The following is a 24,658-nucleotide window of genomic DNA, read 5'->3' on the forward strand; positions in this document are numbered from 1 at the left end:
GCTTGAGAAGGAAATGGCAAATCACTCTAGTACCTCTGCCAAGAAAACCCCCAATGGGGCCATGAAGAGTCATATGTGACTGAAATGACTAGAAACAACAAAATCATCTCAGACATATACTGTACTACCCTGGTTAAGTCACTTGATTTCCCAGTGTACCAGGTAAGGAGACAAGGGGAGGAATAAGAGAATAATATAATAATAATAATAATAATAATAATATAGGGGAATAATATTCTTCACACTGCCTCACTCATACCCACATCCTCTGCAAAAAGTGGCAGATGCTGACTGTAAATGAGAATGGAAGGAAGAATCACATTGACAAGCCTGAAGAGGGTGAAATCCAGGTGGAATCAGTCAAGTGATGAATGACTTTCAGTACAGCTTCAAGAATCTGTTCAGGAGCCAATGAGGAAAGTAAAAAAACCAAAACAAACAAAACAACTAAATGACAGTGATGCTTTTTTAATAACAAAAAATCTAAAAGCAAAAAGACTTCAAAAAAAAGTATAACACATAAGCAGATAAGTCAATAGAAAAGAATTTAAAACCTAAAGAAAGAAGGAATAAAATTTCAAGGAGAATACAAAGTTTTCCTAACTAAAATATAAGTAAACCAATAATATCTGATGAAAGACAGAATCTGGTAACCTCCCAGAGAGCACAGAACAAAAAATATCCAGAATGGTTGAAAAGAAATATACAAATTCATAAATTAGGTTCTCAGAGAAGAATTTTAAAGAAACTATCAAATTTCAGAAATTTTTAAAAATCTATAATGGGAAGAATCTCTCTGATAAAGAAATTAACTTATTTAGAGGATTTTTTTTCCAGAAAAGGAGCAAAAGACATTAATGTAAAAAGAAGACAAAATTTGATACCCTACAAGTCTAAACTTAAACATATATTTTTTAATAACTATACAACAAATTTGCTCAGGGGAATTCTTGGAAAAACATCAAACAAAACAAAAGTAGAAACTGAGGGAAAGTAACCAGTTCATTTCAGAGTTTGTTACCTTTAGAGATAAAAATTGGACAGAGTTGGACAGACTTATAGATGTAGAAAAGTAGGTTTCAAAACATTCAGAGAAAGTGTAGGGGAACCCCAAATTCTAAAGTGGAAAGTGGCAGGAGTGTGATGGGTTCTAGAATGAAATTCTGAAGCCACAAAGAGAAATACTGAACTTAAAAGGGGGAAGGGGAGTTGTTTATAGTAAACAAGGTGGTTAAAACAGAACTTAACAACCATTTGATTTGAAAAAGACACCCACATAAAGATGGAAGCAAGGGTAGGTTAAGGAAGAGTAATAATGCAGAAGTATGGCATAAACGTTTTAGAATAGTGTCAGCAGTGCTCAATGAACTAAGACTTGAAATGAATACTAAAGGAAATTTTAAAAGGTAATAAAAAGGAGAATTAAAAAAGGTAAGTTGGAGCAAGAGGAATATCAAAGAAAAAATAGAATGCTTAGGATAAGTAAAAAGATAATAAATGACACTGACAAGATAATTCTAACTTTGCTTATTTTTTCCAAACTAAAATGATCCTTGCATTAATTAAAAATGATTGATAGGGAATTAGAACCCAGGGTAAGTAACATGATTTTATGAGAGCACCTAGGATACCTTCAATTAAGTCAAATCATCAGGCTTATATTCCAGGGTAAGGAAAGAAATGGTGAAAGTTATCAGTCATTATCATTAAGCTTTGAGAATCTCAAAACAGAGGAAAAGCATTACAGATCCAGAGAAAGGTAAATGTTTCAATTTTCAAAAAAGTTTAGAGGGGCTATCTGAAAAAATACAGTCAATAAGCATTTGCTAAGCACCTACTATGTTTCAGGAAATATGCTAAGTGTTTAGGATAAAAAAGAAAGGCAAAAGACAGTCCCTGCTCTCAAGGAGCTCAGGGTATAATGGGGAACATGACATGACAACAATTATGTACAAATACAACATATACAGGATAAATTGGAGATAACCAATGTAGGAAAGGTGCCGTTATTAAGTGGCACTGGGAAAACTTCCTGTAGAAAATGAGGTTTTAGCTGGGACTTTAAAAAAGCCAAGAAATCCAGAGGGAGAGAGAGGGAGAGCATTTCAGTCATCAGGAACAGCCAGCGAAAACTGGTGTTGGGAGATGGAGTGTCTTGTTTGTTGAATAGCAAAGGAGTCAGTATTGAAAGGTAAATGAGAGAGGAGGGTTAGGGTGCAAGAAGACTAGAAGAGGCTGGGGGTGGAGGGAGCACAGTGAAGGGTTTTGAATGCAAAACACGATTTTATAGTACTCTTGAAGGTGATATGTACCCACGAGAGTCAGGCAGGGAGAAGGAGGTAGTGGATACGAGGAATGACTTGGTTAGACATTCTTTAGCAAGGTCACTCTGTCAGCTGAGTGGACGTTCGATTGGAATGGAGAAAGACTTGAGGCAGGAAAACTAATCAGTAGGCTATTGAAATAGTCTAAGCTTGGGGTGATGAAGTCCTGTACCAGGGTGGTGGCAGTTTCAGAGAAAAAAATAAGTGATACACAAGAATTGTCATGAAGATCAAACCAACAGGCCTTGGCAAAAGTTTGGGTATGGGACGGAGGGGGCGGTAAATGGGGCTAAGAGAAAGTGAGGAGTTGCCAGCCTGACAGAGTGGTTTGCTAACATTGGGAAAGAGACACTAAAAGCTGGCATGTTTTCATTAAGATCACTCATACCAGGTTTAACTAATTTTCTTTGTTGACAGGTTTACTAAAATGGGAAATGCTGTGACTGGGGAATGATGGTTTATCAAGAATTAAGCAAAGTATTTGACAAAATCTATCATAATATCTTTGTAGACAAAATGCAGACATATGAATTATATGATAATAATGAGGCATGTTCACAACTATTCAAATATCTGGACCCAAAAAGTCACCACTCATGGGTTAATGTCATCTTGGAGAGAAGTCTAATCAAGCATCCCAGGATGCTTGGCCCTGGATGCAACTCAACATTTTTGTCAGTGACTTGGAACAAAGCATTGACAGCATGCTTGTGAAATTTTCTGGCTGCAAAAATCTAGAAGGAAATAGCTAAAATTTAGGTGTTAAAGGTCAGTAACCAGAAAAAAAATAAAACATTTCAGCAGGCTAGAATGATAAGCTAAGCTGAATACAATGAAACGTAAGGGATGAATGCAAAATTCTATACCTGAATTTTTTAAAATCAATTTTAAAAGGATAGCCCAGAGGAAGTGTAGCTAGACAATTATTCAAGAAGAAAAAAAAAATCTAGGAGTTTTAGTGCACATGACCAAAACCCCTTATGTGTCATCCATATGACAAGATGAGAAAAAAACCAATGATATCCTAGTATGCAAGAGTTGTCCCATGCCCAAAATAAGGAAAGTAATAGTTACCCAGTGTTGTGTCCTGGTGAGACTACAATAGGAGTAATATCTTCAGGGCACTGTATACAGGGAAGACCTTTTACAGATTATAGCAAACCCAAAAGAAGTTGACCAGGAATATGAGGAGACTGGAGAGGTTTTTAAAAAATTGTATTGAGGGTGGAGCCAAGATGACAGAGTAGAAAGGTGCACATATACTAGTTCTACCCCCACAGCTCATAAAAATACTTCTAAAGAAAGACTCTCAACAAATTCTAGAGCAGCAGAAGTCACAGAACAACACAGTGGAGGAGATTTCCAGCCTAGGTTGACCTGGAAGGCCAACGGGAAATGTCTGTCACACCCAACGCTGAGCAGAGCCCAGCCCAGCCTTGGCCATGTGGTGCTGCCACTCTGGGAGGAGGACATGAGCAGGCCACAGGGGCGGAATCCCCAGTCACAGTACTAGTGGTTCACAGATCCCTGAACCCACAGTGCGAAAGGTCGGTGGCAGGGTTTTTTCAGCAGGCTGAGAAGGGAGAAGGGCCTTCCCAGAGCTCCAGCCTCAGGCAACAGCAGCTTCCACAGCAGCCCCCACAGCAGCCCGCATCCATTGTTGGATCATAAAACCCCTGGGGGCACTGAGCTGCTGATTCTTACCTCAACCCTCTGTAGAGGCCTTGCCCCCACCTAATACTCCTGAGAGATATGAGCAGCTAATCTTTATTTTACACTGAATAGCAGCCCTGCCCCGCAGCTTATCTGAATCTCAGCCCCTAGTGCTGTCTTGGCAGAACTGGAGGCAAGGTGGTTGTGAAGAGGAAACTCTATTACTTAGATTTTGGGCACAAAAATTTCTACTTGATCCCAGACCAGAGTATACGCCTGATTGTACCACCTTGGAGGAACTGAGATCTTACAGATCCCCAGAGTATACCCTACTCTTGACAAAGGCCCAAAAAGTCAAGTAACTTGTTGGGAAAATGCCCCAAAAAGGGAAAAAAAATAAGACTATAGAAGGTTACTTTCCTGGTGAACAGATATCTTCTCCCATCCTTTCAGATGAGGAAGAACAATGCTTACAATCAGTGAAAGACATAAAAGTCAAGGTATCACAAACATCCAAAATAAATATTCAATGGGCTCAGGCTATGGAAGGGCTCAAAAAGGATTTTGAAAATCAAGTAAGAGAGGTGGAAGAAAAATTGGGAAGAGAAATGAGAGAGATGCAAAAAAATCATGAAAAGCGGGTCAACAACTTGCTAAAGGAGACCCAAAAAAATGCTGAAGAAAATAACACTTTGAAAAATAGGCTAACTCAATTGGCAAAAGAGGTTCAAAAAGTCAATGAGGAGCAGAATGCTTTGAAAAGTAGAATTAGCCAAATGGAAAAGGAGGTTCAAAAGTTCACTGAAAAAAATAGTTCTTCAAAAATTAGAATGAAACAGTTGGGAGGCTAATGACTTTGTGAGAAACCAAGAAATCACAAAACAAAACCAAAAGAACGAAAAAATGGAAGATAATGTGAAATATCTCATTGGAAAAACAACTGACCTGGAAAATAGATCCAGGAGAAACAATTTAAAAATTATGGGACTACCTGAAAGCCATGATCAAAAAAGGAGCTTAGACATCATCTTTCATGAAATTATCAAAGAAAACTGCCCTGAGATTCTAGAACCAGGGGACAAAATGAATATTAAAAGAATCCATCAATCACCTCCTAAAAGAGATCCAAAAAAAGAAACTCCTAGGAACATTGTGGCCAAATTCCAGAGTTCCCAGATCAAGGAGAAAATATTGCAAGCAGCTAGAAAGAAACAATTCAAGTATTGTGGAAACACAATCAGGATAACACAAGATCTAGCAGCTTCTACATTAAGGGATCAAAGGACTTGGAATATGATATTCCAGAAGTCAAAGGAACTAGGACTAAAATTAAGAATCACCTACCCAGCAAAACTGAGTATAATACTTCAGAGGATAAAACGGTCATTCAGTGAAATAGAAGACTTTCAAGCATTCTTGATGAAAAGACCAGAGCTGAAAAGAAAATTTGACTTTCAAAAACAAGAATCAAGAGAACCATGAAAATGTAAACAGGAAAGAGAAATCATAAGGGACTTACTAAAGTTGAACTGTTAACATTTCTACATGGAAAGACAATATTTGTGACTCTTGAAACTTTTTTTCAGTATCTGGGTAGTTAGTGGGATTACACACACACACACACACACACACACACACACACACATACACACACACATGTAGAGACAGAGAGAGAGAGACAGAGCACAGCGTGAGTTGAATAGGATGGGATCATATCTAAAAAAATGAAATTAAGGGGTGAGAGAGGAATATATTGGGAGGAGAAAGGGAGAAATGGAATGGGGCATATTATCTCTCATAAAAGAGGCAAGCAAAAGACTTTTCAGTGGAGAGAAAAAGAAGGGAGGTGAGAGAGAAAACATGAAGCTTACCTCATCACATTCAACTCAAGGAAGGAATAAAATGCACACTCATTTTGGTATGAAAACCTATCTTACAACACAGAAAAGTGGGGGAGAAGGGGATAAGCAGGGTGGGGGGAATGATGGAAAGGAGGGCAATGGAAGGAGGGAGCAATTAGAAGTCAACACTCTTGGGGAGGGACACAGTCAAAAGGGAGAACAGAAGAAATAGAGGGCAGGATAGGATGGTAGGAATTATAGTTAGTCTTACACAACATAACTATTATGGAAGTCATTTGCAAAACTACACAGATATGAACTATATTGAATTGCTTGCCTTCCCAATGGGGATGGGTGGGGAGGGAGGAAGGAAGAGAAGTTAGAACTTAAAGTTTTAGGAACAACTGTTGAGTACTGTTCTTGCAACTAGGAAATAAGAAATACAGGTAATGGGGTATAGAAAGTTATCTTGCCCTACAGGACAAAAGAGAAGATGGGGACAAGGGAAGGGATCGATGTTAGACGGGAGGGCAGATTGGTGATAGGGGTAATTAGAACGCTCGGTGTTTTGGGGTGGGGGAAGGGAGAAATGGGGAGAAAATTTGGAACTCAAAATTTGGTGGAAATGAATGTTGAAAACTTAAATAAATTAATAAAAAAATTGTATTGATAGCTTTTGTTTTTAAACTACCTTTATATGCAACTACCATTCTTGCTCTTTCTCTCTCTCTCTCTCCTCACACACACACACGCACACGCACACACACACACACAGACACACAGCTATTCTCTACAACAATGAATAAAAAAGAGGGGAAATAAAAATAAAAATAGCATTTATACAGCAGGATAAGGTTTGCAAATATCTCATTTTTGGAAGTAGGATAATATTTTCATTTTACAGAAGATACATCTGAGGCACCAGAGCTTATTGATTTTCTCTGGGTCACATGGCTAATCAGTACCAGAGGCAAAATTTTAATTTAGGTCTTCCAGACACCAGAACCAGCTCTCACTATAGTCTTGCCTGGCTGCTCTGTAAGAGAGAGAGAGGAATAAGCACTGAGGCAGCTAGATGTTACAGTGGATAGAGTGCTGGGCCTGGAGTCAGGAGCTTCATCTTTGTGACTTCAACTCCAGCCTTAGACACTTACTAGCTGTATGATCCTGAACAAGTCACTTTACTCTGTTTGCCTCAGTTTCCTCATCTATAAAATGAGCTAGAGAAGGAAATGGCAAACCACTTCAATATCCTTGCCAAGAAAACCCCAAATGGGGTCACAGAGAGTCACACATAACTGAAAACAACAACAAAAACATTGCATACTATGTGCCAGGCTCTGAACTTAGCGCTTTTTACAAATATTAGTCTCATTTGATCCTCCGAACAACCCTGGGAGGCAGGTGCTATCACTATTCCCATTTTGCACATATGGAAATTGAATCAAACAGAGGGTAAATGACTTACCTGGGGTCACAAAGCTAGTAAGTGTCTGAGGCTGAGATTTGAACTCAGTTCTCCCTGACCCCAGGTCCAGCTCCTTATCCACTACTCCACGCAGACTTACCCCTATTTATTTAGCAATTCGTCTCCTAGCCATCCCTGTGTTGTGTACTTTATCTGGTTCTTTTCTAAATTTGACTGGAGACAACAGTAGATGGGAATAGTTTGGAGGTACTCTTGGAGAACACTTTATGGGGAAATGATAGATGTCTTTACGTATTTGAAGGGATTCATTATGGAATAGGCATTCATCTTGTTTTGGTTGTACCAGTGGGGTAGAACTATGAACTTAGGGTGGAAATTAGAAGAAAATTTGGGCTCACTGTACAGAGAAACTTTCTAACAATTACAGTTAAAATGTGGGGTTGGATTCCTCCATAGGTAGGTTTTAAAGTGGAGGCTGAATGGCCATTTGGAGGGAAGGGGAATGAGGAGAGGGGTCATGCCTGGACTGACATAGATCACGTCTGAGATCCCTTCTAAGTCTGAGATACTTTGATTTTGTGAACCTTTCAAAGGTTAGCTGTATTTGAAGGGTCATCATGCACGTAAGAGATTAATCTAGTCCTCCTTGGCCCTAGGGCAAAATCAGAGGTAATGGTCAGAAGGATCAGAAAGGAAGATTTTGGCTTTGAAGTTCATAAGACTTTCTGTTCCCTCCTCTAGCAAAATATTAATGTCAATATTACTATTATTATCACTATCATCATCATCATTGTTTTTCCTTGGGGATCACAGCCTTCTCTTTTATAACAATAATTATTAAGAACTAATAATCTGTTGTTTTTCAGTCATGTCAGACTCTTCATGACTCCATTTGAGGTTTTCTTGGCAAAGATAGTGGAGTCCAGGACAAAACTGGACAAATACAGATCTGTCATTTCCTGCTCCTGCTCAACTTACTGATGAGGAAACTGAGGCAAATAGAGGGTAAATGACCCTCTGGGTCATACAATGGGTCATACAACTAGTATCTGAGGCCAGATTTGAACTCAGGAAGATAAGTCTTCCTGACTCTAGGCTAGGCACTCTATCCACTATGCCACCTAGCTACCCAACTATGCTAAGAACTTGACCTCTACGCCCCTCCAGTTCCATTCACCTTCTCTCTGTCTTTCCAAACCAAAGTACCCCCTCCCTGGCAAGTCACTTACCCTCTCTTTGAGTCAGTTTCCACATCAGCCATTCCTTGAGCATAACCTTCCATTGTCAGTCCTTTGCACTGGTTGTCTCCTGTGACTGGAATGCTCCCCCTGTGTACCTCCACCTCTTTGAATTTCTCATTTCCTTTAAGCCTCAGCTCCAAGGCCACCTTTTGCAGAAGGTTCTCCCAGATGTCAGTGCCTTCCCCTTTCAGATAATCTTCCCTCTATGATTCCACATATCTGGTATGTACTTGTGCATGCTGTCTCTCTCATTCCAATAACACGACTTCCTTAAAGGCAATAACTGGTATTTTTTTCTTTGCTTTGCTTTTGTCTTCCTAGCATTTGGTACAGTATCTAGCATAGAATAAGAATTTTATTAAGCTTGCTGATTGATAGATCAATAGAGATGGACCTGGGACCATCACTAACCTGACAGTTTAGTAGTTCAGAGGTGATCATTTATGTTTTGATATTTTGCAATTATTTTTTATATTTAAAGCTTTATGAACCCTCATATAAGTAGACAAAATAACAAATTTTACAATTAAATAATGGAAAATAAAGCATTAAATGCTTACTATGTACCAGGAATGGCTATTGGTACTAGAGATGCAAAGAAAAATGTGAGACAATTCTTGCCCTCAAGTACCTTACATTGTAAATAAATAAAGGCAGCTAAGGTGGCTCAGATATTGTACCAGACCTAGAATCAGGAAGACCCATGTTCAAATCTGACCTCAGACACTTATAAGCTACCCTGGGCAAGTCACTTAATCCTGTTTGCCTCAGTTTCCACATCTGTAAAATGAGCTGGAGAAGGAAACGGCAAACCACTCCAGTATCTCTGCCAAGATAACCCCACGTGGGGTCACAAAGATTGGATACAACTTAAAACAATTGATCAAATAAATAAAAGTATAGAGATGAACAGTAAGCACATTCTCTTCAGGCTCCCTGAAAGCACATTAAACATAACTGGTGACAAACAGCTCCACAGGGATGATATGTTCTTTTTCCTTTTCCCACATGGTTTTGATTTCTCTCAATAGGAGTCTATATTTTGAGAGCCTAGAGCTCATGAGTATTTGATGTGGTGGCATTCAAATGATGTTTAATACCATTGCTGGTGTTAAGTTCATTTTTTTCAAAGGGACTTAGACACAGATGAACCTGCCCCAAGTCTCTATCCTGCTGCTATTCTTTTATATTTAATGTTCTACAAACTATTTTGTAGGTGTGCAAAATGACTGCTTTTTGTAATTAAGTAAGAAATATTCTGAGGTCTATGAACTCTCAAAAATTTTGATAACAGCATTTCATTAGAATTGTTTTCTTTTGCAATCCTAAGTGGTTTATTTCATACATTTAAAATAATTATAGAGATATATAGGTTTTTTATAAGTATTTAGGATGTAAGTTCATTTTCTGTAGCCTCAGTGATGTTAATATTATGCCTCTTCTTCTCCAAGACTGGTCTCTAACCTGAAGTCCAGCTGACAGCCTATTTGGAAAAAAAAATAGGAAGGTACATACTATTTTGTGACCCAGTAGAATGACAGATCTTTGAACACAGGATGTGTTGATCATATATCAGAGCCTAACCTAGTTCCTTGCCCATAATGGCCACTTACTTAAATGATTGTTTGTTGGGTTGGATTGGATCTTACCCCAATGAAGAGATTAATATCTTTTCCATCTCTCAAATTTATAAAAGCAAAAGAAAAGTTCTCTAATTCCAGATTCACAGCTTAATAGTTTAAGGAAATGCAACTTTCTGATTCTATGTGACTGTAAGCCTCAAAGCATATGGGCAACACCTTCAAATTTGACACAAACTGAAAGAAGGTTCAACATAAAATAAAAAGAACGCATGCATTGGATCACTTTGTTTTCAATACCAATAGAGATGGCTATAAAAACATATGAGAACATGCAAAAAATAGTGGTGTGTAGTTGTACCTTTACGAAAAAAAACAGCAACAACAAAAATTTGTACAGCAAAGCTTATAGGGTAATATGAAAGTACAGGGTGGTAAAGGTAAAAAAAAAATTATCTAGGCAAATAATTTAACATTATATTAATTGACAAACCTATGAAAGGACATTATGTGTATCATGTCCTGTATCTTTTCAGATTTTTAAATACAATTCCAAAGGTGCTGTGTTCTCAGTGTTTAATTTCAGGATACGACAGTATCCATTTTATTGGCCACACAATGAAGGTGAAGCTAAGTGAATTACCTCAGAGTAATCATTTCTTCTCATTTTAGGACATAATGTTATTGACTCCACATGCCACTTCAGAAGCATTACGCCAAATCAGATACTCTGCAGCAACACATAATGAACAGGTCTGTTTATGAAGGCCAGTTGATTTATTAACCTCCTGGTATGGATGAGCAAGACATCTCAGCATTAAACACTAATGTAAGCTGCATTATCCCTTGTTTACCCCCAAGGAGCTAATAAAGAGAAAATATATCCTTCATGATCATGAAAAGGTAAAAAAAAAAAATATTACCACCTTCCTAATGAATGGTGCATTTAAGATGGACCCTGTTTTCAATAGAACAACTTGGATGATAATACCAGAATTTCTCTCCCCTCTAATTTTCTTCCTGGCTGCGCAAAACCTAATAACATAGTCTCTACCATCACAAAAGGCAGAAAAGCATCCTTGCTTCTCCTCCACACAAAACAATGAAAACTGCTACAATTTAGATAAAATAATCAAATTATCTAAAATGTATTAAACTATTACTACATAGCATTCTATAAAATAAAACTTTTTTCACCCTTATGAGCATCAAACATATATAAATTATAAGAATATTGTATTTAGTTGTTTTTGTTTTTTTTTATTTTAAAGATACCTTTGATTTTTTGTTTTGTTTTACATTATACATCTAGATTCTCTCCTTTTGGTGACTCTGTTCAGTGACTTATTCCTTGTCACAAAGAAAAACAGCCACTCAAAACTAATCCATCGAGTGACCCTGTCTGACACATACATCAATCCATATCTAGAGCATTCAGGGGTATAGGTCTGTCTGATCATGTTTTCTAGGACCTACCCTGGTCTCACAGTCACTCTGAATCCGGTTTCCGCTGAGTTAATGAATTTGCCATCATTGTATATTTTGTTTTCCTGGTTCTATTCACTTTATTATCATGTGCAAGGCACTATTGCTAAGCAGTGCAAAAAGGGATACAAACAGAGGCAAAAGACAGTCTAATGGAGGGGATAACATGCAAACAAAGATATATACAAAGCAATCTAGATATACGATAAATAGGAAACAATTAAAAGAGGGAAGGCATTAAAATTAAAAAGTATTTGGTGAAGTTCATACTAATCTATCCACGTTTTGTTTCTGTTTTTATTTTTTTAAAATTATTTATAGTCATCACATATTATGGAACAATGTTTTCCTGTTGTATTCACATACTATAGTTTTCTCATTCCCCAATATTCACTTTGTTTCTAAGTTGCTGTTGTTTTTGGGGGTAGTTTTTTGTTTTTTTTTACCTACCAAAAAATGTACCACCATAGCTATTTGGCATATATAAAGACTTTCCTTTTGTCTTTTACCTCCTTGAAATATATGCCATTGGAGTAACTCCAGGTCAAAGGGCATAAAAACTTTAATGACTTTTCTCACATAATTCCCAAACAGTTGGTCAAATGCACAGTTATGCTCACAGAATGTGAGTATGCCTGTCTTTTCACAGACCTTTCCATGCCAACTATGTCCATTGTTATTTGTGTTGCCTTAATTTTATTATATACTTTTTTATCTGAAAAATAATAATTCCTATGTGATATACAGTCATTTAATTTCAGAACACTCATTTTCCATTTACATACAATAAATTCTAGTTGTAACTATCACCTCTTTTTGTATTGTCAAACAGGTCACTAAGCTGCTCCTATCTTGATTTAATGCTAATTTTGAAATCTTACAAAAGCATTGTGATCATTTACATCCACACTTCCTAATGTAAATAAGCATTGAGTTAATATTTTTGTGGATTTTTTTTAGAAAAGGATTGTCCTCAGAATGACTCAAAATCTCTCTCTCCTTTTTCTCCAGTTCAGAGTACATTACCCATCACGTATTAAGTACCTTATATAATTATTGGATCACTCTCCTTCTTGACAGCTCACCAATAACAAGGGGGTGATCAGCCCTTTCTGTTCCGCCAGCAGCAGGTTTTGAGATCCAGACTGAAAGCCCCAGCTATCCCATAGCTCTTGTTCCCCTTTTTACAGCAACACATTTGTTATCCTTGTCCAGCCTTTGTAGTTCACACCAGAGATTCCCTTAGGGAGTGAAACACTACATTATTTCTCTTTGACCTGGTCTCTCCTAGTGGCAGTAGCAATAAGAAATGGAGGTAAAAGATCCCACATAGTGCTGCTAAACCCTGGCTCTCTTTGTTGCTAGTTACAGATATGAACTTTTCACTGCAGTCTAGTAGAATGGACCCAGAACCAGGGAATGAGCAACAGGGGATGGCCAAACACAAAAACTCCAGGCTGTGCTGCTAGAGTCCTTACAGGGTGGAAATATACCATGAAGGATAATGCTCTGCACAGGATTCTCAACAAACTTAGAGAACTAAAACAGAATGCTTCCATTGAATTATTCTTCCAAATCCTCCCCCACCCCATAAGAAAAAGGCTATATATATCACATGCTTCTTAAAGGTAGTTAATATAAAAAGTAGATTATAACGGATATTCTAAGTCAAAATGCTAGACTTTCCATGTGACTACTTCAGAAGGCCTCTGCTTATCCTCTATTAGTTTCACAGTAAATAGAAATCCAGCAGAGAGGAGCCCTTTGACCTCCCCTTCACAGTTCTGGTACTGCTTGGGCAATGGTCATCCCTCTCCTGTGGTATTATCCCTGCTGCAAACATTTATTCCTAGTTCTTTATCAGACTCTCATTCCTACACTGAACACACTCATTTATTCTTGAGTGTACAATTGAATTTGGTCATGATTTTTTCTTGTCCTTAACTTCCTCCTTTCCTCACTGTCTCTGCTGCCTTTCTCTCATTCTCTTGCCCTTCTTAGAAGACAAAGAAATTTTTTTCTTTTGGGAAGAATAATTATCTGAGGGTTTCAGTTAAGGTCTTGACATTAGCTCACTGAAAAAGCAAATTCAGTGGTGGTCTGGTTGTCTCTTGTATTTTTTCATAGAGATTTATGACCTGTTTCCCACTGCAGGACAAGCACAGGGCAGGAATTTAGTATGATCAGAGGCATTCTTAAAGACCTTCCTTTCCTTTTTCTCTTCCTTCCATTTGACAGTATCTTCTCCACCTACTTATAAAAGAACCTGAAAATGCCCCCTCAAAGATGCTTATGTCTTTAAAAATGGAAGGTATTTCATAATCATCAAGTCCAAACCCCTTTTCTAGATCAGAAAGTTTTCTAGAGAGGGTCCAATGAGATATAGCCTAAAAGTTGCATAGTTTAGTTGCATAGGATTTGAACCCAGGCCTTTGTGACTTCAGGTATGGTATTCTTTCCATTAAAACATGTTATTTCCAAGGACTAACCTAGGAGATGCCCTTATTAAATGTAAATAGCTTTGGGAAGAATAACACAAAATAACCAACATTCTAGTGCTTTCATTTATTCCAATCATTTTCCTTTTTGACAGAATAAATGGAGGACATTTTGATATAGGAGAGATAATAGCTCTGCCCCATTTGATGACCCAAGGGCCTTATGTGTCATCTTTGTCCCTATGAATAAAGCCATGATAATATAGGATCATAGGATGCTAGATTTAGAGCTGGGTGGATATTAGAGGCCACTGAGTCTTGTCTCCTCATCTTTACAGACAAGGAAGCAGGGTCCAATAGGTTAAATAACTTGAGAAAGGTCATATAGTTTATAGATCACATGATTATAGAAGCAAGATTTGAACCTAGGTTCCTTGACTCCAAAGCCAGCATACCATGGTATCTCCTATGGAAAAAAAAATAAGTTGAAGAGATACTATGCCAGGCAGAGTGGAGTGGAAAGGATATCAGGTACAACTGGGTAAACATGTAAAGAGGCATGGTTCAAGGAAATGGAGTAATAATGACCACAGAAGGAATCAGCACTTCAGGTCTCAAGTTCTCCCTCAAATGATTGACTTTTTAGTAGTCCTAAAGTAGAAAAGCAAATGAGGTCAGTGATGCTTTCCAGTTCCCAGGGAAAGCATCAATAAGGAGATTCATGTTCAAGCACATGCACTCTGTCTGAAAAAAAATGCATGGGAGGTATACTTTAAGAGAAACTATAGGTACATATCCTGAAAGGATAATTTCTTCTGCTTTTCTTTAAAAAATACATACATACATACACATATATATACATACATACATATATACATGTATATATATATATGTATATATATATATATGCATATTTAGTTCATTCTCTTTCCGTGAATACCAATGCTCAATGAGAATTGGTCTACTATGGTCTACGTATGGTCTACTGGATTACATTATGCTGATGTTATCAACTCCATATCCTGCTCATGAGATAACCATTCCCCTGGTCTGCCCTCCCTTTTATCACTACCACCCCCATCCCCTTCCCCTTTACTTTCTTTAAGGGCAAGATAGATTTCTATACCCCTATTGCCTATATATCTTATTTCCCAGTTAAAACAATATTTTAACATTTGTTTTTGAAATTTTGAGTTCCAAATTCTCTCCCTTCTTCCCACCTAACCCCACTGAGAAGGCAACAATTCAAGATAGATTATACATGTGTAGTTATGCAAAACAATACCATAATAGTCATGTTGTGAAAAACTATTTTTCCCTCCATTCCTGTCCCTTTTCTGAAGTGTTTTGCTTCTAACTACCCCCTCCCCCAATTTACCCTCTCTTTTATCATCCTCCCCTCTTCTTATCCCCTTCTCCCTACTTTCCTGTAGGGTAAGATATCAAATTGAGTGTATATATTATTCCATTCTCAAGCCAAATCCAAAGAGGTTAGTAAGGTTCACTCATTCCTCCTCACCTTCCCCCCCTTCCCCTCCACTGTAAAACCTTTGTCTCGCCTCTTTCACGTGAGATAATTTACCCCATTCTAGCTCTCTCTTTCTCCTCCTAATATGTTACTCACCCCTTAATTTTATTTTTTAGATATCTACTCACCCTGTGCCATCCATCTCCTCTCTCTCTCTCTCTCTCTCTCTCTCTCTCTCTCTCTCTCTCTCTCTCTCTCTCTCCCTGTTTCTCTATTTCCTCCATATACCCTAATACTGAGAAAGGTCTTATGAGTTACACATATCATCTTTCCATGTAGGAATGTAAACAGTTCAACTTTAGTTAGTCCCTTATGATTTCTCTCTCCTGTTTACCTTTTCATGCTTCTCTTGATTCTTGTTTTTGAAAGTCAAATTTTCTATTCAGCTCTGATCTTTTCATCTAGAATGCTCACAAGTCCTCCATTTCATTGAAATTCAATTTTCTCCCTGAAAGATTATACTCAGTTCTTATGGGTATGTGATTCTTGATTTTAATCCTAGTTCCTCTGAAATATCAAATTCCAAGCCCTTCATTTCCTTAATGTAGTAGTTGCTAGATCTTGTGTTATCTTAACTGTATTTCCACAATACTTGAATTGTTTCTTTCTGACTATTTGCAATATTTTCTCCTTGGGGGAATTCTGGAATTTGACTATAATATTCTTACAACTTTTCCTTTTAGTATCTCTTTCCAGAGGTGATCAAGTGGATTGTTTCTATTTCTATTTCACCTTCTGGTTCTAGAATATCAGGGCAGTTTTCCTTGATAATTTCTTGCAAGATGATGTATAGGCTTTTTTTTCTGATCATGGCTTTCAGGTATTCTAATAAATTTTACATTTTCTCTAATGGATCTATTTTCCAGGTTAGTGGCATCTCCAATGAGATATTGTCTTCTATTTGTGGATTCTTTTTGTTCCATTTTATAATTTCTTGATTTCTCATAAAGTCACTAGCTTCCATTTGTTCCATTCTAATTTTGAAGGAATTATTTTCTTCAGCGTGCTTTTAGAACTCCTTTTTCTATTTGGTCAATTCCACTTTTTAAGGCATTCTCCTCCTCATTGGCTTTTTGGACTTCTTTTGCCATTTGGGCTACTCTATTTTTTAAGGTGTTATTTTCTTTAGTATTTTTTGGGGTCTCCTTTAGCAAGCTGGTGACTCAGTTTTCATGATTTTCTTGCATCATTCTCATTTCTCTTCCCAATTGTTCCTCTACTTCTTTTACTTGATTTTCAAAATCCTTTTTGAGCTCTTCCATGGTCTGCAACCAATTCATATTCCTCCTGGAGGTTTTTGATGTAGGAGCTTTTGTGAGGGGCCGAGAACGGACCCCCTAAGTGGGTAGGAGACACCCTGGTGTTGGGACCCGCCCGAACCCGGAACTGCCACGTGGCAGCCAAGAACGGGTGCTGGGGAGGCACCATAAAAGGAGATGGCTTCACCCTTGGGGAGGATCCGGGACGGACCCTGAAAGAGAAAGGTATATAAGACAACGCCCTAGGGAGCTCGGGGGGACTGGACTGAGACGCGCCAAATAAACGCTTGCTCTACCCTACTCTGGTCTCTGCTCGATTACTGCTCCTTTCCCTTGTTCCCCGGGAGGGAGCCCGGAGACGTCCGAAGCCGTGGTGTGCGGAGTGGAGAGAAGACCTCGCTCTCAGGGATCGCGAAGGTGGTCGGTGGTCGTCGCCTGCCCGCGACAAGCTTTGACTCTGTTTTCCTCCTCTGGTTGCATGCCCTGATCTTCCTTGTTGCCAAAGTAAGATTCTATAGTCTGAGTTCTTTTATAATGTTTACTCATTTTCCCAGTCAAACACTTGACTTTCTAACTCTTTGTCAAGGTAGAACTCTGCTTCCAGTTGGGGGTGGGGAGGGTGAGTGTACTGTCCCAGGCTTCAGGGATTTTGCACCAGGCACTCAATCCCCCACTGTCTTTGGGCCCAGAGCTCTGGAAGCAGCTGCTGCTGCTGTTGTCACTACTTCTGCCAGCTGACAGAGCCACCACCCCCATTACCAGAATCTGGGGATGGACTTGGCCAGACTATGTGCTCCTATTTCACCCAAGCACCTCAAAATTTTCCCAATGACCTTTTTGGCATTTGTAGGTTGAGAAGTCTGGCAATTGCCATAGCCATCAATGATTCAGTCCCCTGAGGCCTACTCTGGCTAGTCTGTGCTGGTGCAGCCCATGCTGAACTGCGCTCTGCTCCCTGCCTGGTATGAAAGACCCTTCCTGTAGACTTTCCATGTTGTCTTGGGCTGAGGATTTGTTTCACTCTGTCATTTTATGGGTTCTGTAGATCTAGAATTTGTTTAGAGTCATTTTTACAGGTATTTGGAGAACTTTTGGGGAGAGCTCAGGGAAGTCCCTGCTTTTACTCTTCCTTCTTGGCTCTGCCCCTCCAAATTAGGAGGTTTTAATAAGATATTTAATAACTTCCTCGAGAAAATATGTCAGTCCCTTTCTACTTTCCAAACTTCAAAACTATGAAATGTTGTTGTGTGGTTTTTAACTGAATGCCATTTTTATATGAAGCCCCTTAATACATGTAGCCCCTTGAAACAAATTTGAGAATCGACTACATATGTCCAGCATTCATCCAAAATGCAATTGAATGAAGAATATTAATCAAATTTTGATCTTATGTTAAAACTTCAGAAAAAAATCTCATCTCTTTTTCATAATGAAGAAGTTTTCCTTTAGAGTTAAATAACATTTAGGATTATCCTTCTTATCCATGATATAACCAAACAGATTCTTCCAGTCCATCATTCCTGTCTTATGATACCCTTCTTGACTCAAAGTTATTTTTAATGTCCTCTATGTACCCTTTATAAAAACTTTCCATATGCTATGCAGTTTATATGAGTTCTACTATTTGTACTGACTTGTCATACAATTGGGAACATGTGAGAAAAAGCACTCCCTAGATACAACTTGTTAGAAGCTGAAAGCACTTCAGCCAGATAAATCCATATTTCTTTTCAACAGAAAAAAAAAAATCTGTGATTTCTCACCTTCCCTCCCATCAGGTCAAGGCTTGTTGGAAAAATATAAATTCTTTCCTTTATAGAGACTCAAAGATTGTAACTTTAAAAAAACACGCCCATACACAATCACATATAGCAAAATAGAGGCAGAATTAACATTAAAGAACTTACTTATAAAGGTCTGAACTTCTTAGTTTCAAGAAGAATAATAATGAAGGTAAAAAATATTCTCTAGCCAGGAAAAAATGGTTTCTTTTGTTCATGATTCTTCAGAAATCTGCTCCAAAACATTTCTTCCATCCATCCTCTTCCCTCTGCTCACCCTCTGCCACTCAAGGGGTTCATCAACTTTTGCCCAAACTATTGGAATATCATCCTAATTGATCTCCTTGCCTCAGATTTCTCTTCTCCAATCTGTGCTCCATATAATCACCAAAGTAATTTTCCTAAAGCATAGACTTGAACACGTGACTCCACTCCTCAATAAACTCCAGGGATTCTCTATTACCTCAAGAGCAAATGCACATTCCTCCATTTAACATTTAAATCCCTTCACAACCTTGTTCCAACCTTCTTCTCCAACTTTATTTTACATTTTTACATTGTTCTCTTTTACATACTCTGCGGTCCAACAAAACCGGACCTTTTCTGCTCCTTGCTTGCTTGTAATACTCTCCCTTTTCTGGGCCTTTGCACTGGTTTTTTCCCCTTCCCACAAAGCACACCCCCCAAGCCTGGCAAGCATTCTTTCTTCATTCTTTCTCTTAGAATCTCTCATTTCTTTCCAAGTTCAGCTCATGCATCACTTTCTCTGTGAAGCTTTTCTGAATCCCTTTACCTCCCAATGCCTTCCAGCCCGCCAAAATTACCTTATGCTTAGTTCTTCATATACATTTAGGGTTATTTTTATGTGAAAACATGGTCTCTCCTGGCTAGAACGTGATCTTCTTGACAGCAAAGAGTGTGTCCAATACTTATTCATTAATCAATTAGTTTATTTACATTGATGAAGATTCAAAATCAAATATGTGTATTTTCAACATGCAAAAGTTATATAAGTAAAAAGGGAAGGGCTATGTCTCTAGACAAAGCTGAGTACTTTGGAAGGTAAACTTGCTTTAGAGTCACACAACCTGGGTCCAAATCCAGTCTTAGATGCTTACAGTGACCTTGGGGAAACTCACTTGGGCTTCTTTGGTTTCAGTTTCCTCATTTGTAAAATGTGTAGGTTGGACCAGATAGGCTTTGAGATTCCCTCCAGCTAGGTGTGTGATTTTCTGGGTCTATGACCCAGAATGTTGGGACCAAAATGAAGGAAATGAAAAATGTCTCGTAAGGATCATCAGGTTGGCACCTAGTTGATATTTGATATTTGAAACTCCTTTTCAATAAAAATCATTTTATTTATTGTTTTTTTGTCCCCAGTGGCTAGCACAGTGCTGTCACATAAAAGACTTTATTGCTTGATAAAAAATTACTTAGCTGTATTTCTGAGGGTCCTAATGATACAAAAAAGGTAAGATTAATAAAACAATCTTAAAAGCAAATAAGAGCCATGTACTATATGCCTTGCCAAGCTCAACTACTCTTCTGAGAAGTTAACAGCCTCTGCTGAATAGAGCAGTCAGCACCTAAGTAAACAAACCATTTAAATTAAGAGCAGAAAAATGTCAATAGTGTCCTCTATTGTTATTTGTTATTGTGTTGAGGAAATGGGGGGTAGAGTGTCCATGAATCATACCTTCCAGTTTAGAGCTTCTGCTGGAAGCTCTATGGGCCTTTTCTTCATTTTCACTGTTTTCCCTCAAACAGGCTCTTTTATCTTTCCACTACCCTTCAGATAGATTTCTTCAGCTATAGTTAGTCAACAAGAATTGGTTAAGTCACAACTATGTACTAGGCATTGTGCTAAATGCTAGGGATACAAAGGAAAAAAAAAACAGTCTCTGATTTCAAGGAGCTCACAGTATAAGTTTTAGACTTCTACTTGTAGTCTGTGAGCAGCCAGAAAAATAAATCGATGTCATAACCAGATTTCAAATTTGAAAGCCCAAGACAGATGCTCTACAATTTTACTGAGAGCCGTAGACTTTCCAGCTTCTGCAGTGCTCTTTCAGAAAGTAACATGTCAAGGAGAATACACATGGAACAAAGGTTTGTTTGGCGCTGCATCACAAGTGCCAACTGCTAACCCGTTCTAACTGGTGATACTGGAATAATTCACTCTTCACTGATTGGTTCTCATCATCTAACATGGTAATCAGAAAGTAAGGTCCCAATCAGGCATGAGATATAGATTTAATCCTTTTGTGAGTCATATTTATCCAAAGAGCAATGCAAACTTTGACCCTACATTACATACACCTTGCTCTGGCCAAACATGTGTATGATCACCAAAAAGAACCAAATATAAGTGTAAAGGATTCACTGTAACCAATCACTACTGGCACATAGTAGGCACTTAATACTCATTGATATGTTACTTATAAGAGGGGTAAACTAAATATATGCTCTGCTTATAGGTAATAGGATCCCCTCCTTACAAAGGAAACCAAATCACACAGAGAGAACTTTGCCTTTAAAAATGTCTGGCCTAGAAGATTTCCTCTCTTCATTTTGTTCTTTATTAACAGAATGTTATCTACTAAACACACATTTTGTCAAGTGACTCCAAAATGCAAGGCAGCATCCCAGGTGCTAGTCAGAAATGCAGAAATATATAAGATATACACCTTACTCCGTATGAGCTTACAATTCCTAAGAAGATTCAATTCAACTTAAAAATCCATTCAGTTAGCAGCTGCTTTGTGAGAGTCACTGTACTAGGTGCACAAAATAAAAAGACAAAAGTGAAACAGTCCCTGTCCCCAAGAAGCAATGAAAAAAATTTCACTGGGGATACAAGTCATGATACACGTAATATAAGGTAAGGATCAAAGAGGGGTCTAAGGAGAGATCTTTAGGAATAACTGAGGAGGGCGAGATCACTAATCAGTAGGTGGATCAAGGAAGGTTTTATGAAGAAAGTGAAACCCTCATCAACAATATGCATTTTTCCTGAATGGAGCCTTGAAGGAAGAAATGAGGAAGGAAAGTATTCTAGGCGTGGGAAATTGTCTATACAAATACATGGAGGTAACAGACAAGCGATTTCCGTACAAGGACCACCAGGTAAGTTCCATATAAATAATACAAACAGATTCAAAAGACATGGAGATCACTTCAAGTGGGGGCTCTCCACGGAGCCCACTGAAGCCAGAATTTAAAGAAAGGGTAGCATTTTATAGGCAAAGATTGAAAGAAACAATTCTAGACAAAGGGAGTAGCATTCGTAAAGACCTAGAGATACAAAAACATAAGACCTGCCCAGGAGATAATGAGCAGACCAGTCACACTGAAGCAGAGGATACATGGGGAATTGTAGGAGAAAAAGTTGGAAGGGTAGGGAGGGGCCATGTTGTACAGCACATTGAAAACAAGCCTTATGTCATCTTGACTTTCTTTTCTAATATTTGTTAGCAGAAAAAATGCATTCTTTTCAAATATCTTCTCCTATCGGATTAAAGAAATGGTGCTAAATAAACCCCCTAAAACAGAAGCATGGTTTACAATCAGTACCACTTGCCAAGCCTTACACCTTAACAAAGATTCTGAATTATTTAGCAGGTAATTAGACCATGAAGGGGGTGCAAAGCAAAAATGGAAAAGAATAGAATTCCCCATTAAATCTCCTTCCCTGTCAACTCTGCTGCCATATAGCACCAACCACAAGCATAACACCCTTCCAAGTGGCATGGTGCCAGAGAGGATAACGTAACAAGTCTTTCATATCTTGTTCTTTATTTTCTCTGCCTTGTTTTCTCCTTTAATTTTTAAACTGCCAAAGATAAGAACATGCTGGTCTATATATCAGGTAATCTATCTAGGGAGGACATGCAATAACCACTGCTGATCATCTTTAGAAATATGATTGTTAGGATAGTGACAGCAGTCTGTGAAAACAAGCTGCAGTTGAAAGGCAACCCCTCCCTCCTCTCTCACACACATATCTTTTTTTTTCTATGATATCAAGAAAATGAACTTTTAACAAAAGGTATTTTTGAGCTTGGCAGTAATGTTATGCTAGCTGGCCATAGAGCTGCCTAAAAGAAATAACGGGATGTGCATCAATGATGAGTCACAACTGTCAGTTTTTAAGACTGCAATGATTATACTTCCTTCCCTTCAATTAAAAAAAAAATCACATGATATGGTGAGGTATGTCTCCGTAGGACATGCACATTTCATGGATAAAGCCCGGGTAATCATTGACACATGCTTGGAATGAAGTGTCATTCCAGTACTGACACAAATGTGGCAGCACACTTTAAACTTGACTTCAAAGTGGAGGAAATAAAGAAAGCCCAGTTAGGGTAGAGAAAGAAAGAAGAATGCTTTATGAAGTACATTTCCTCTTTCCTATCATCTTTTTCATAGTTTCTCAATTCTATCCCTCAGCATGAAGGGCATAGAACCTCAAAGAAAAGATAAGGAAAAAGCCCAAGGACCCAAGTCCTCAGACGGAGTCATCAATTCTTGTCAGGGAATCGCCAGCAGTAGGGAATGGCAACATTAGACAGAATGGGAACTGACACTCCTACAGCCAGGATGAATGTGACATTTCTCTTTGTTTATGAGCCACCTGTACAGTCAGAAGGCAAAAAATATGAGAAAATGTGGATTTACTTCAATTCCAAATAATAAATATGAAATTTATTTAATTCTGCTCTTTAACATATTTTTTCTTACCCTAAGTAGAAAGCATGTTCATGTCTTAATGTATCCTGGACCAGAAGCCCCCAAAACTAGATCTCAAGGGGAATCAGAAGGGAAAGAATACATGTTTCATCTATATATTTGACCCTTCCTTGATTACATAAGCAATACCTATAAAATGAATCATTGTTTGGGAAATTTGTGGATGCAGATGAGAGTCACAATGGGAGGAAATAGGTTAAGAAGAAACATTCATTGGACATCTTCTAAGTATAGGCATATCCTCTTATAGTCTACATAGATAATGTGATCTTTCACATTAAAAGATAAGGTTTCCTTATCAAAGTTATTTGTGCCTACATGAATAGACTCTACACACATGCATATCAAGACAGGACAACTGAGATCCATTTAAAAGGACCATGATTTTGTACTCAGCATGTTTCTGTACCTTAAAATGGATGACCAAGAAATTCAGCTGTCAGCAACAGATCTGCTATATCCAAATCACACATGCATTTTCTCCTGCTAATGTACTATTACTTTTCTTTCTTTAGAAAATATTGGCAGTTGGGGAATTAGCAATTATTCTATCACTTCTCCATATCCAATTTGTTGCTAAGTTTTGTCAAGTCTACCTTTGTAACACCTCTCAAATAGGTTCCCTTATCTCCACCATTATCATGGTGCAGATCTTGATCATCTCAAGCCTGGACTATTGCAATAGACTACTAACTGGTCTCTTTATTCAAGTGTCTCCCCACTCTAGTCCATCATCTATTCAACTGTCAAAATGGTCCCTCTAAAGCCCAAGCCTGATCATGTCACAGCACCCCTCATCTTATTCAGTAATCTCTAGTGGCTCCCTATTATTCCCAGGTTCAAATGTAAAAGCCTCTGTTTGTCTTTTAAAGTCCTTTAAAACCCGGCCCTTCCTAGTTTTCTAGTCTTCTTATAACTTACTTCTTCCACGTACTCTGTGACCCAGTGACACCAGCCTCTTTGCTTTACCTTATCACAACACCCCTTCTCTCTAGTCCACTGCATTTTAATTCCCATGACTAGAATGCTCTCTCTCCTTGTATTTTCCTCCCATCTTCCCTAGCTTCCTTCAAGTCTCAGCTAAATCTCACCTTCTTCAATAATCCTTTCCTGGTCTCCCTTAATGCTAACGCCTTCCCTCTATTATTATTTCCTGTCTATCCTATTGTAACAAGGACTCCAACATGCATAAGAAGGCCTGCTGTATAGGTTCTTAGATCTGCATTTCTAAAAGGAAAGCAACTTTTGAGGGATCAACAATCTATTTTAGTCAAACACATATATCATTCACTTAGTTCAAGGGAAAAAGTCACAACCCTGAACTTCAGAAAATATACAAACAGAAAA

General features: G+C 38.1%; 1 protein-coding gene across 2 annotated transcripts in view; it reads right to left on the bottom strand.

Annotated features, from left to right (window-relative positions):
* THSD7B (thrombospondin type 1 domain containing 7B) overlaps window positions 1-24,658 on the bottom strand; it is a 1,192,820-nt gene that overhangs the window by 840,491 nt on the left and 327,671 nt on the right. Inside the window, exon 1 of one of the 2 annotated variants that reach the window (XM_072613205.1) lies at window positions 12,598-12,897. The exons of the other annotated variant lie outside the window; for it this stretch is intronic. The gene's annotated coding sequence lies outside the window, so the exon portion shown is untranslated. Of the gene's footprint in view, window positions 1-12,597; window positions 12,898-24,658 lie in introns of those variants that run through there. 2 annotated transcript variants of the gene reach the window in all.

Source organism: Notamacropus eugenii, chromosome 5 (assembly GCF_028372415.1).
Source record: "Notamacropus eugenii isolate mMacEug1 chromosome 5, mMacEug1.pri_v2, whole genome shotgun sequence".
NCBI classification, from domain to species: domain Eukaryota; kingdom Metazoa; phylum Chordata; class Mammalia; order Diprotodontia; family Macropodidae; genus Notamacropus; species Notamacropus eugenii.